Source organism: Pipistrellus kuhlii, unplaced genomic scaffold (assembly GCF_014108245.1).
Source record: "Pipistrellus kuhlii isolate mPipKuh1 unplaced genomic scaffold, mPipKuh1.p scaffold_m20_p_1, whole genome shotgun sequence".
Taxonomy (NCBI): Eukaryota; Metazoa; Chordata; class Mammalia; order Chiroptera; family Vespertilionidae; genus Pipistrellus; species Pipistrellus kuhlii.
The window spans coordinates 41,621,717-41,634,429 of NW_023425404.1; the positions used below are offsets into that span (position 1 = coordinate 41,621,717).

The following is a 12,713-nucleotide window of genomic DNA, read 5'->3' on the forward strand; positions in this document are numbered from 1 at the left end:
GATGGGGTGGGGCAGGTGGGTCTGGGACAGCTGGAATTTGTGGCACAAGCAGGGGCAGAGCAGTGAGATAGAAGAGATGACAAGAGAAGCTGGGCGAGGGTTTGCACGCATTTTGCTCTGTTTGGAAGTGAAATTACTTGGTTCGGAAGTGCTTTGCCTGAGAGCCCACGGGGGCAGGCCCAAGGCCACCGCTCAGACCCCAGCCCATTGGAAGAGGAATTTGGCCTTCTCTCAGTGGGAACCTGGGAGCCTGAACCCATTTCCCAGCAGCAGGTTCAAGTAGGCTCAGGCAAACCCTAGGGGGCAGCAAAAGCTCGCAGATTTCTCCTTACTGTATTTTTTTTTTTTTTAAATAAAGTGCTCTATCACTCTTAGAAATATTATGTTAAGTGATTTTATAATCCGAATTAGACCGTACGACCAGAGACCCTGCTTGTCCTTCCCTTCCAGAAATATACTCACCATCCCCTCCGCTCTCCCAAGGTCATACGGTTTCCCTGGTGCTGGAAGGCGGTGCCCAGGCCGCCTGAATGAGGGAGGAGCTGGCGGGCGGGATGGACAGGGCAGAGCCGGACCCCCGGGGACAGAGGCCCCCAGGGAACTCCGGGGGGAGGGAGGGCTGACTTTTCAGCTCTCAGCAGTTCTTGCTACAAGTGGAGACGCCGATCTGATGCCCTAGAAAACACCTTCAGAAAATGGCTTTTGGAGGAGGACATGTGGCGAGAGGCATTCACCATATGTCGCAGCGCACCGATGCCGGAGCAGTTTGTAAATGTCACCCCGTGTTCAGAACGAACCCCGCCCGCCTCCTTCCAGTCCCCCCATCCCTCCTCCCCACACGCGCGGCCTCGCGCCTCCCAGGAAAGGGCAGCGGACACCTGGCTGAGCCAGAGGAGCGCCCGGACCTTCGGCGCCCGGCAGGTGCGGCGGGGCTGCGGGCAGCGGAGTGGGGCGGGTGCTCCCCGGGGTGACAGGAGGAGGCGGGAGGTGGAGGGCGGAGAGGAGGTCCCGCCCCACCTCGCTCTCCTTTACGGGAAGTGATGTGGGGCCAGACGGAAAAGACCCGCCGAGGACCCAAAAAAGGCCGGCACGGCGGCTGCGGCGCGCACAGAGCCGAGCGAGCGGCGCGGGCTGAGCAGGTGAGGCTGGGCTCCCGGCTCCCCGCGGGCTGAGCCGGCAGCGGCCGGAGCGGGGCTGGTCCCCGGGCTGGTCCGGGGCTGGTCCTGGGGCTGGGCTGGGCTGGGCTGGAGGTTGCGGCTTCTTCTCCCCTGGCCTCTGGGGGACGGATCTTGCCAGAAAAGTTGCCTCGCTGCACTCAGACCCTGGATGGCCATCGCGCAGACCCCAGGATGGATGACAACTGGCCGGGATGACGCTCTGCTTGGGCACCAGGTGCTGATGCTGGCTCGTCCTAGGTTGAGATCGGGGGCTGAGGCCAACTCCGGGTGGCCTCCAGGCGCGAGGGGTCCCCGTGAGTGGGGCAGGAACCTCACTGGGAGGAGAGAAGGGAGGTCCCAGGCCTCCTGCACCCACCGCTAGTTCTTTGCTCCCTTTTGCTGGTTTCGGTTGAATTACTGAACGTCTTTCCAACACCTTCGCTGGTCAGGGTCGGGACGGCCAACTGGCGGGTGGGAGAGGGTTCCCTTTCTCCTGTCAGTCAGCCAGAAAGCTCTCAGGTGTTGGCTGGGTAGTACGGATGTGATGACAGGTTCCCAGACAATTGCCAAAGGCTTGTCTCTGTCCCAGTAGATCACAGGCGAGCAAAGGCAGGCCCAAAGTGAAGGAAATCTTGTGAGCTCTTGACTTTGCATTCCCAGCCTCTGGTTCCTACTGGCTACCTGGGCCGCATGGCCTCAGAACCTTCTCCACAGTGTCTGTGCTCCCCCCTGCGGGCTAACAGCTGTTTTTCCCCCTACTAGATGGCTTCTCCCGTTATGGTTGGCTTGTCAATCAGATGTTGGGAGGGGCGAGTAGTGTTTGCCATATAAGTTTTCTATAATGATTGCTGATTTAATTTGTTGGTGCTTCACTGTTCTTGTTCCTTTTTCTTTTCTTTTGTTAAAAACTTGCTTGGGAGGTGGGACACAGTCTGGAAAATAGGGTTTCTTTAGATGGCTGGAAATGAATAAAGGTTAATATTAATGAACTTGAAAGAACTTGACTGAGGATCATTCTTTTCTGTATTATTATTATTATTATTATTATTTTTAATCCTCACCCGAGGATATTTTTCCCATTGATTTTTAGAGAGAGTGGAGGGAGAGGGAGAGACAGAGAGAAACACTGATGTGAGAGAGACACATTGATTGGTTGCCTCCCGCATGTCCCCCACCAGGGCTGGGAGCCTGCAACCGAGGTACATGCCCTTGACCAGAATTGAACCTGGGGCCCTTCAGTCCACAGGCAACACTCTATCCACTGAGCCAAATAACCTATTTTATGTTGCTTTTCCTTTCCACTTTTTTCCTTTCCTCCCTTTCAGAATTTCCATGGCCTGCCTGGGTTTTGAATTTTGATAAAGTGTAATTCATTTTTTTTCTTTTGTTGCTGGTGCTTTCAGTGTCAAATCTAAGAAAGCATTGCCAAATCTAAAGTCATGAAGTTATGTCTATGTTTTCTTCTAAGAGTTTTATAGTTTTAGCTCTTTCATTTCAACCTTTAACTCATTTACAATTAATTTTTGTATATGATAGGAGGTTGGGGTCTAACTTCCTCTTTTTGCATGTTGAAATCCAGTTTTCTAGCACCATTTGTTGAAAAGACTATTTTCCCCTTTGAATGGTCTTAGTGATTGTTGAAAATCAATTGACTAAATGTGAGAGTATATTTCTGACCTTTAAATTTGTTCCATTAACCTATATGTCTTTCCTTATTCTGTCTTGATTACTGTAGCATTGTAGTAATTTTGAAACTGAGAAGTGTGAGCCTTCCCACTTTGTATTTATTTCCCCCCCCTTCAAGATTATTCTGGCTATTCTGCATCCTTAAATTTCCATATGACATTTAGATTCTCAATTTCCACTGTTTTGGTTTTGTAACAGATATAAGGGTTTTGGAGTGGGCAACAGTCTGAAGGAACCAGACTCTTGATTTTCCCACCCCAAACCTTCTTTCCCTTAATTTCCCCATCTCGGTTAGTGGCAACTTCATTCTTCCAGATGCAGGAATCATCCCTGGTTCTCTTCTTTCTCTCATTTCCATATCTAATCCTTCAGCAAATCTCATTGGTTCTACTTTGAGAGTATGTCTAGGATAATCACCGTTTCTCACCACTTCCATGCCACCATCAAGTTCCTGGCTCACTGCAAAGCCTCCTTCAGCCTCCCTACTGCCACCCTCACCACTTTACGATCTATTCTCAACAGGGCAGCCAAAGTCACTCACTCCTCTGCTCAGACTCTCCAGTAGCCTTTTATCTCAGAAGGAAAACAAAGTCTCATCATGGCCTACATGCCCCTTTTATGGTATGGGGCTTCATTTTCTTTAATATATTTTTATTTATTTCAGAGAGGAAGGGAGATGGAGAGAGAGGTAGAAACACCAATGATGAGAGGGAATCACTGATTGGCTGCCTCCTGCATCCCCCCACTGGGGATTGAGCCCGTCACCTGAGCATGTGCTCTTGACTGGAATCAAAACTGGGGACCCTTCAGTCTGCAGGCCAGCGCACTATCCACTGAGCCAAAGCAGCTAGGGCTTCATTCTCTAGTTCTCTCTCCTTTGCTTACTCTGCATTAGCCAGGCACACCTCAGGAGCTTTGCACTTGACGTTTCCTTTGCTTGGAATGCTCTTCCTTCAAATGTCTGCACAGTCTTCCCACTCATTTCATTCAGGTCAAAAGTCATTTCTGTATAGAGTCCTTCTTGAACCATCCCAGTTAAAATAGCATTCCTCACCACTCCCATCATTTTCTGCTCCCTTATCTTACCTTATTTTTCTTTAGAATCTCTAATACTTCTCTCTCTTTCTCCCTCCCTCCCTTAATATTTGTCTCCCACTGGTAGATTACAAGCTCCATGAAGGCAGGAATTTCTCTTCTTCATTATGGTATATGCACAGCATTTAGAATGGTTTCTGGCACACAGTAAGCACTCAAAAATGTATTGAATGATTGAAAAGGGAAAGGGAAAATAAGAAATGGTTATCGCTTTGCTATTTCTTCCTATTTTATCTAAGAGAAGCATTGTCCATAGCTACGCGAACATCTCTCTCCTCTTCTATCCTCCTGTTGTCTCTGAGAATGCGTTACCTTCCTCGGAGAGGGAAGGTCAACCAAGGAGGAAGGTGAGGGCTCTGCTCTTCCCACAGTGGCCAGGAGCGCTCCTGTGTGGAGCCCAGAGGACTCGGGCTGGCAGGCCTCGCTGCCTCCAGGGATTCCATCTCTTACGCTTGTGTAGGGGGAGGAAGAAATTCCTTGGAAATTCAAGAAAATGGAAATTCATTTCTTGATGAATGCTTTGTACGGCATTGAATTAATCTTTCTCCGGCATCCACCTGGAATTGCCTACTTGGAAACTCATTTTGACATTTAATTATGAGACTGATTCACTAACGAGGCACCTGATAATTAAATGACTACTTTAGACTGTCGACTGTTTATGTGTATGTCCTTATAACCATGACACATTGTCATATCCTGGAGGCCGAGCAGGACTCCAGCTCATTTTTGAGGCTTATATTGCAAGGTATCTTAGACAAAAGGAGTGCTCAATGAACGCTTGCTGAATGTCAGCCACACATTTAATTTCTCTTAGCCAATAGCTACACGCACCTTGTTTTATTTATTTTTAATATATTTTATTGATTTTTTACAGAGAGGAAGAGAGAGGGAGAGTTAGAAACATCAATCAGCTGCCTCTTGCACACCCCTTACTGGGGATGTGCCCGCAACCAAGGTACGTGCCCTTGGCTGGAATCGAACCTGAGACCCTTCAGTCCGCGTCCACTGAGCCAAACCGGTTTTGGCCAAGCACCTTGTTTTAGTCCAGCTCACCCTGCTACTGCTGATGGAGCCGTACTGGCTGCAGTTGAGTGGGCCTTCCTTCTGCTCTTTCTTAGAAAGAATTGAGTTAATTGGCTTCCAGTGTATGGTAATTAAACTTTACGTCATCTTTAAAATTGAATCTGCTTTCCATTGTTACTTAAACCTATCTTAGAATGAGCTCTATTTATATCTTCACTGCAGTGTGAAAAGGCATTATTTTGACATATGTGTGATATATATTTTTTCCCTAACAAATCACGATAGGTTTGATATCTCCTGAAAAACAAAACAGGGCTTGCCTGTGTCAAGCGTGAGCCCCTATTTAACCAGACGGAGGGAATCCTTTCACCTTGCACATGTGCATCAAATCCCCCACGATGTACGCTTTAAGTTACTTACAACTTTATTTTTACTTTTTAAAAATAAATTATAATTTCACATGTCAGCTCTACCTCAATAAAGCTGAAATTAAAAAAAAAAAAAAAGCGTGAGCCCCTATAAAGCAAGATTGTCTCGCCGTTGTTAAAACAAGATTGCCTCCTGAAGAGGGTAATGTTTCCCTCTCACTGCCTTCCCTTGTTAAGCCTGTTGCCGTTTCTGCTTGGGTCATATTTGTTCCTCTGCCTCTGGGTCAGGAAGCTTGAGTTTATGATCTGGTTTCCTTTAAGCTGATTACCTTGGGAGCAGACGTGAGCTCGGAGTTGGAGGAAGAGATAAAGGGTGTGTGATTAACTTACGTTCAGAGGGTGGGATGTGTGGAGCAGGGAGCACCCAGCTTGTTTTGGCCTCCTGTCTGCTTGTGCGGGGCAGAGGGTCCATCACATTTTTATTTATTTTTTGTCTGGTATCATTGAGGCCTAACACTCATTGTATTTACTGCCTGGCTTACTCAAGAGGAGTGTTGAAAGTTATTCCTCTTTTCCTGGTGTGTGTGTGTGTGTGTGTGTGTGTGTGTGTGTGACTGTACATGCTATTCTTGAGGAGGTCTCCCACTGAGTGCCTCAGCCACTCTTAAAACCACCCACATGTATGGAAACAATTTTTAAAATTGAACTTTCTATGTGGGATCAGAGGTAGGGTGCAAGATTTAGAAAAAAAAAAAAATTTGCATTTTGGATAAACAATGAATATTTTATTTCTGTAAGTATGTTCCATGCCATATTTGGGACATACTTGTATTTTAAAAGTATTTGCTTTTATGAAATGCAAATTTAACTGTGTCTTGTATTTAATCTGATCACCATAGTCAGGTTAACCCATGTGTATGCACAGGAAATGCAGGGATCACGGTAATGTCCAGATAGTGACTGAGCTCACTTTGGTGACTGCACAAGTGTCCAATGTAAGGACAGAGAGGACTCTTAAACTCAGAAGAATTGGAAGGAGAAAGAATTTGGAGGAGACTTAGTGTTGCTCTAGACTTTTGCAGTAAGGAAATTCATATCCAGAGACATAAAGTCACTCTGTAAGATCCCACAGTTAGTAGCAGAGCCAGAACTGGGACTCTAGGTCCAGTGGCTGGTCTTGTTATGCCCAGATTTCGTGATCCCCAAGGACCACCAGGGAGCCGAGTCAGATGCAATAGCAGAAAGCCTGTTCCATGCTAGCATGGGCTCTGTCCCACTTACGCCGACAGCGTGGCGGAAGAGCATGAGCTTCAACAGATCAAGGGGTTTCATAGGGGTGGTGATGTCACTGCTTTGGCTGACTCTGATTGGTTGGGTGAGGGTTAGGGTCCAGTTCCCCCTGCCCTCACATTCCAAGGAGTTAGCCCCGCCCTGCCCTTTCAGTCTGCTGCACAGTGTCTTCCCTACGAGGTCCGGTATAAATTGCTTATGTTTCCTGTTGACCCACCGCTGTGTGATTACTCCAATATCACGCTCTCCCCCCAGTCCCCAGATCCAGTGTGTTGCAATCAAAGCCATTGTCATGAGGCACCCTTGAGTTTTTTTTCGAGGGCCACCATTTGGTTGTATTTCCTTGTATGTGTTTTTATTCCTTTTAAGGGCCTGTTAATATTTTTGTCCCTTTTGAATTTTTATTGAAGGATGCTTTGATTAAGGTGGACTGGGAGTAATTCCACAATAGCCAAGTATTGTCTTATGGAAAGCCTGCTTGCTCTGTGTGGCCCACTCCTATGAAATTCCTCGTCCCTCAGTATTTTGGTAGAAAAAATATGGCAGATATGTGATAAGGACCAATGTAGATGGTTAGGTATATGTGACTTGCCCTTTAGAGATGGGTTATTTTATTATTATTATTATAAGGTCATGTGTATCTATTTAGGAAAGTTGCCCTGAAAATGGACGTGCGTTCTCTGACTGCCACTAGAATACCATATTTCAGGGCCACTAATTTTGTGTTTCTATAGCTTTGTTGATTAATTTATATAAAGCCTTACCAGCTGCCAGATCAAAGCATGATAATAAAGCTGGTTGCCAAGAGACTAAAACATCTGTTTGTTCTTATTAACTGCAGTTGCTCTATCTTGCCCCGATCTCACCACCTGGGCAGCTGATCCAGTCTTATCTAGCTTGGCTGGTTTATGCATCTCCTGTGTAATTATATCATTAAAAGCATACACAGGGTCTCAATCAGCAAACTAACGGCGACAGTGAGGTGCTTTTATTGTTGTACTACCCCTGACGTGGGAAAAATGACACATATAGAAATAGGTCATGATTTAAATGTTCCTTTGAGATACCTAAGAATTTTAAAATATAATCCATGGTCATGGTTGGGACTTCTTTGTTTCTTGCAATATGTGTGTTTATTTTTTCATAATGAATCTCACCCCTGCAAAGGGTGACCCCTGGAATGAGGAAAAGCGTCCAGCAGCCCTTGGAAAGAGAAGGTCAGGTACTGGAGACCCAATGTGGCCCAGCAGGCTGCTGACTGTGCTGGCGGGGCTTCTGCCAACGGGGCCAGGCCAGCTCCCCGTTGCCCTGCCTTGCTGCAGCGCGGAGGGCTGGGAGTGGGCTGCGGTGTTTGCTCAGGGAGTGACTCCCGCAGAGTTCCGGGGCTCCTGCTTGATTGTAGAGGAGCCGACATACCAGTAGCTGGTCCTCTGGTCTGTAGTCTCCGATATTGCCCATAATTAACTATGTGCTCTTACACCAGAACTTCTTAATCGGGGGCTGATTTTGACCCCCTCATCCCTAGGGGCCATTTGGCCATGTCTGCAGATGTTTTTGATTGTCAAACATAAAACATGTTACTCCTGGCATCATCTAGTGGGCAGAGGCCAGGGATGCTGCTGAGCGTCCTACGGTGCACAGACCGCCCCTCATGCCAAAGGGTGGTCCTGCCCCAGGTGTCCGTGGTGCGGGGGCTGAGGAAGCCTCTCTGGCCTGCAGCTCCCCCCGCCTCTGGCCCCCGTCATGTGAAGTCACGAAGCCTAACTGCACCACTGCTGTCTTTTTGATCTCTCCCTCACCCCAAGTCTAAGGCGTTCCATGTGGCACAGGGCCAGGACTGGGGACCACTGCCCTCAGGGACCACGTGGAGGGAGGAGCTTGAGGAGGAGCCAGGTTGGCTGTTTGAGAGGCGTGGACCCCGTGGTCAGCCTGACCATAGGAAGTAAGAGCCAGGCTGCCCTGTGATTCAGCAAAGGCGGGGGTGGGGGAGAGGGGGCGCGATGTGATGGAAGGTTTGGTGCCTAAATGCCTCAGAGACCTGTACCCTCAGCACCTCAGGCGATGAGCTCTCTGATGACCAGGCGTGTCTACCTCCCAAAGTTCCCGCCACCAGAGTTTCCCATGGAAATAGTAAGGCTGCACGGTGTCTTTATGAACACCCATTTCCTGCTTAACCAGAGCCTCTCTGGGAAACTAAAAGTCAATGACCAAAACCTCTACCCTGAGTCATCAGCTCATTTTGCCGCTTAGATTAGGAGACCTCACTTATTACTCTTACAGCATCACACCAGTTAAGGGCCAGTAGGCACCTCAGAAACCTCCCAGTGCACACTCCCCTCCCACTCGTTCGAAGCTGTGCCCGAGGTCACATGGCTGGCTGATGGCAGAGAAGGTTTCAGAAGACACGTCTCCGGGCTCCCCATGTGCTATATCCTTATGCCAATACTTCTTGGCTGGAACCAGTGGTGAGGTGGGCAGTCCAAAATTGTGTTGCTTTGCTGTTCAAAGGAAGTGACTTTCAGATGGAACATTACCAACAACCAGTGTCTTATCAGAGGAAGGGAAGCAAGCGGGTTCTGTTATCACCGGGAATATCTTGGCGCCCACTGTGGTTCTGTGCCAGGTGCCAGTTCAAGGCCAGCATTTCTTGCCTGTCTTGCTGCTTTTCTGGTGCCATTCTTGCCTCCCTCATGCACTCCTCCCCCAGCCCATTCCTCACACAAAGCCAGTGCACTTTTAAAAGTACAAATCAGGCCATACCCTTCTTCTGTTTCAAATTCCTCAGTCGCTTCCCACTGCAGTTCTAAGCGGCAAAATGAGCTGATGACTCAGGGTAGAGGTTTTGGTCATTGACTTTTAATTTCCCAGAGAGGCTCTGGTGGTGGTCTCTGAGGGTCTGTGATCTGTGCCCTGCTGGCCTCCGTGACGCCCCTCATCCTATGTCATTTCTCATTTGTCTCACACATTGGGCTTTAAAAAAATTTTTTTTATACTGAAACCAGGATGCCAGTTTATTGATCCATGAGAAAAGGAACTGCTAAGCAGACTAGTTCCTTTGCTTTGAGAACTAATGTACTCACTTCCTGCAGTAAAAACTCCATGGGAAGCGTATATAAAAGGAGGTTATTCAGTAAGCACAGACTCGGGGCACAGGGACTTAGAAATCAAAAGGATCAGAGGGCTTTAATGCCGGCAGAGGCCTGGAAGATCGCCCTGGTAATGGGTTCTCAAAACTGGCCGCCCGGGAAAAATCACACAGGGAGGTGTTATTTAAAACAGACCCACAGAAAGCAGCACATTTTCAGTCTCTCTTTCGGAGGTTCTAAAGTTTCAGATTTAGCGTGAGGCCTGCAGAACCCATGTTTTTATTTTAAATGCCGCTGTAGGAGTTGACAGCGCACAACCAGGTTTAGGAGCCCGTAACCAAGCCCACCTTGGTTCCCGTGAGTAAACTGAGGCTGGGAGATCATGGGCCTCCCTCAGGGCCACACAGCTAGTGGGCAGGCAGATGGCACTCACCTCTCCCAGGCTTCTCTCTGGGCTTTTCAAGAAACAGCAAGGATGCTAAGCGAAATAAGTCAGACAGAGAAAGACAAACACCGTATGATGTCACTTATGTGTGGAATCTAAAGAACAAAATAAACAAACAAAATAGAAACCGTGTCAGAGATACAGAGACCAGACTGATGGGGAGGTTGGTTGGGGGCTGGGTGAAAAAGGTGAAGGGACCAAGAAGTATCAATTGGTACTTACAGAATAGTCACAGAGATGTAAATTACAGCGGAGGGATCTAGTTAGTTATATCATCATAACTATTTATAGAGCCAACTGGGTACTTGAAGTATCAGGGAGTCCACTCTGTACGTACATGATTGTCCGAACACTATGCCTTACCCCTGGAACTAGTACAGAATAATATTGAAAAATAAAATTTCAATTGAAAAGAAATACAGTAAGAAAGATTCTCTGGAACAGAGGCAGCACAGCCTCGGAAACTGCTGGTTTATTACTTTTCTCTTTATTTACATGTAACTAACCCGCCTGGTGTCAAACAGGAAATGCATGCAGCATGGTTTTCTTGTTTTGTTACCACGTGTCAGATCAGTTAGATTTTAGACCCGGGGCTGTAGAGCGGTGATCAGAGTGTGGTCTGGGCCCCACACTGTGGGCACGCTCCGGGCGCTGGTTAGAAATGCAGGTCCGCCTCCCCACCCAGACCTCCGGAATCTGAAACTCCGGAGACGGGCCCGTCTGGGTTAAAGCCGCCCTGGCGATTCCGACGCTCAGGGAGGCCTGGGAACCACTGTCCACCAGACATTCTACACGCCAGCCATGGGTTAGAGCTGCTGGCCTCGGCCTTTGCGCTGGTGACTCATTAAAGTCGAGGCTTTAACTTAAGCCAGCCATCTGCTTTCCCTGGTGACATTTATTCAAAACGGACCCGGACCAATAGTTCTAAACCTTCTTAGAATGGCATGCACACAAGAAGAGAGGGGATGGGTTAACTAAGGAACACCCGCTGGGTGTGAGGCTCTGTGCTGGAGGCTCTTACTTGTTCTCTCCTTTCACTCTCATCACCATCCTGCTGTGGAGGTGTGAGTCTTCCCCTTTTACAGATGTGGAATCTGAGACTGGCAGTGGTTCAATGTGGACTTCCCTGCAGGTTATCCGCCTAGCTATTGTTGCATGTTTTCTCCCTAGAGCGGCTGCTCTCAAACCTTATTATGCGTCACTGGGAGTCCCCTCAGACGCTTGTTATAAATGCAAATGCCTGAAGGTCCCTCTCAATGCAGAGGCTTGGGTGGAACTCAGACTTCGGATTTCCATCAGGTGATCACCCCAGGTGACCCTGCTGCCAGACGCATCAGAACAGACTTGGAGAAATTATTTCCAGGATCCGTTCATCCTTACCAGTGGTTGGATCCGATGCCCTTCATGGCTTCTCTGAGCGCCTGTGGCTCTCCAGTGTTCCACGCTCCCAGGCCTCGGGCCCGGAGTGGGAACGTTGGCAGAGGGAACATGAGCCCGGGAGGAGGGAGCTTGGAGCTCACAGGGAGAAGTCTCTCTCATGCCTGGCTGTTCGTGTTCTCTCTGCGGCCTCCTGGAGGGTTCCCAGCCCATGTCTTGGCTTTGAGTAACTTGTGATGCTTCCCCTATCTACCGCTAATTGTGCAACTTTCCTGAAGGCAGCCTCACCCTTGTGCTGCGGGGTGCACGGATGTGGGTAATCTTCTCCAGGCTGTAATTCATATCTATTGAGAACTGAGTTACTTCAGCTTTTGAGGTCAGAAGTGGTGTTTCATCTGTTTGATAAGAGCCTTTATTTTTTAGGGATAGAATTGGCATATTTAGTGAGTTGTCAGTCCATTAGGAGACAGTGATTTGGTGCCCTTATGAAGGGAAAAAGAATGGTGCAACTTTAAAAAAAGAATTTCAGGTATGATGCCTGAGGTCCTTCTTTGTGAGGCGGCATTCTGATTTCTGTCTGAAGTTTAGAAGCAGCCAGCCCCTGACATAAATATGCTTGAAGACTTAAGCTGTGTGGGAGAGATAATATATATCAAAAAATGGTGGGCTCATGGCCTTTGCCCAGTGCCGAAGTCAGAAATGTTGAAATATTAAAGCCCTTTAATATGTCCTTACTCCTGCACAGATTGTGTAGGACAAGGGTGGAAGGAAATGCACAAGAACAAACATTTCAGCTTGCCAGTAAGAAAATCATCAAGGGCCCAAACCTGTTTGGCTCAATGGTCTGTGGACTGAAAGGTCCCGGGTTCGATTCCGGTCAAGGGCATGTACATGGTTGCAGGCACATCCCCGGTAGGGGGTGTGCAAGAGGCAGCTGGTCGATGTTTCTCTCTCATCGACGTTTCTAGCTCTCTATCTCTCTCCTTTCCTCTCTGTAAAATATCAATTATATATATATATATGTATATTAACATATATACATATATATATATATATATATATATATAGAAATTTAAAAAAATAAAAAAATAATCAAGGTACAGGTTAGATTTCTAATAATAATTTGTTTGCCACTAATAGTAGAGTAGATAATAACAGGATAGTAGCTAGAGCTACCATTTAT

General features: G+C 47.6%; 1 protein-coding gene across 3 annotated transcripts in view; it reads left to right on the plus strand.

The window, feature by feature from the left end:
- The first annotated feature begins 977 nt into the window (after nt 1–977).
- RAB27A (RAB27A, member RAS oncogene family) overlaps nt 978–12,713 on the plus strand; it is a 68,370-nt gene continuing 56,634 nt past the window's right edge. The window contains exon 1 of one of the 3 annotated variants that reach the window (XM_036441360.2): nt 978–1,139. The gene's annotated coding sequence lies outside the window, so the exon portion shown is untranslated. Of the gene's footprint in view, nt 1,140–1,274; nt 1,393–12,713 lie in introns of those variants that run through there. The other 2 variants (XM_036441343.2, XM_045582375.1) reach the window with 2 other exon arrangements.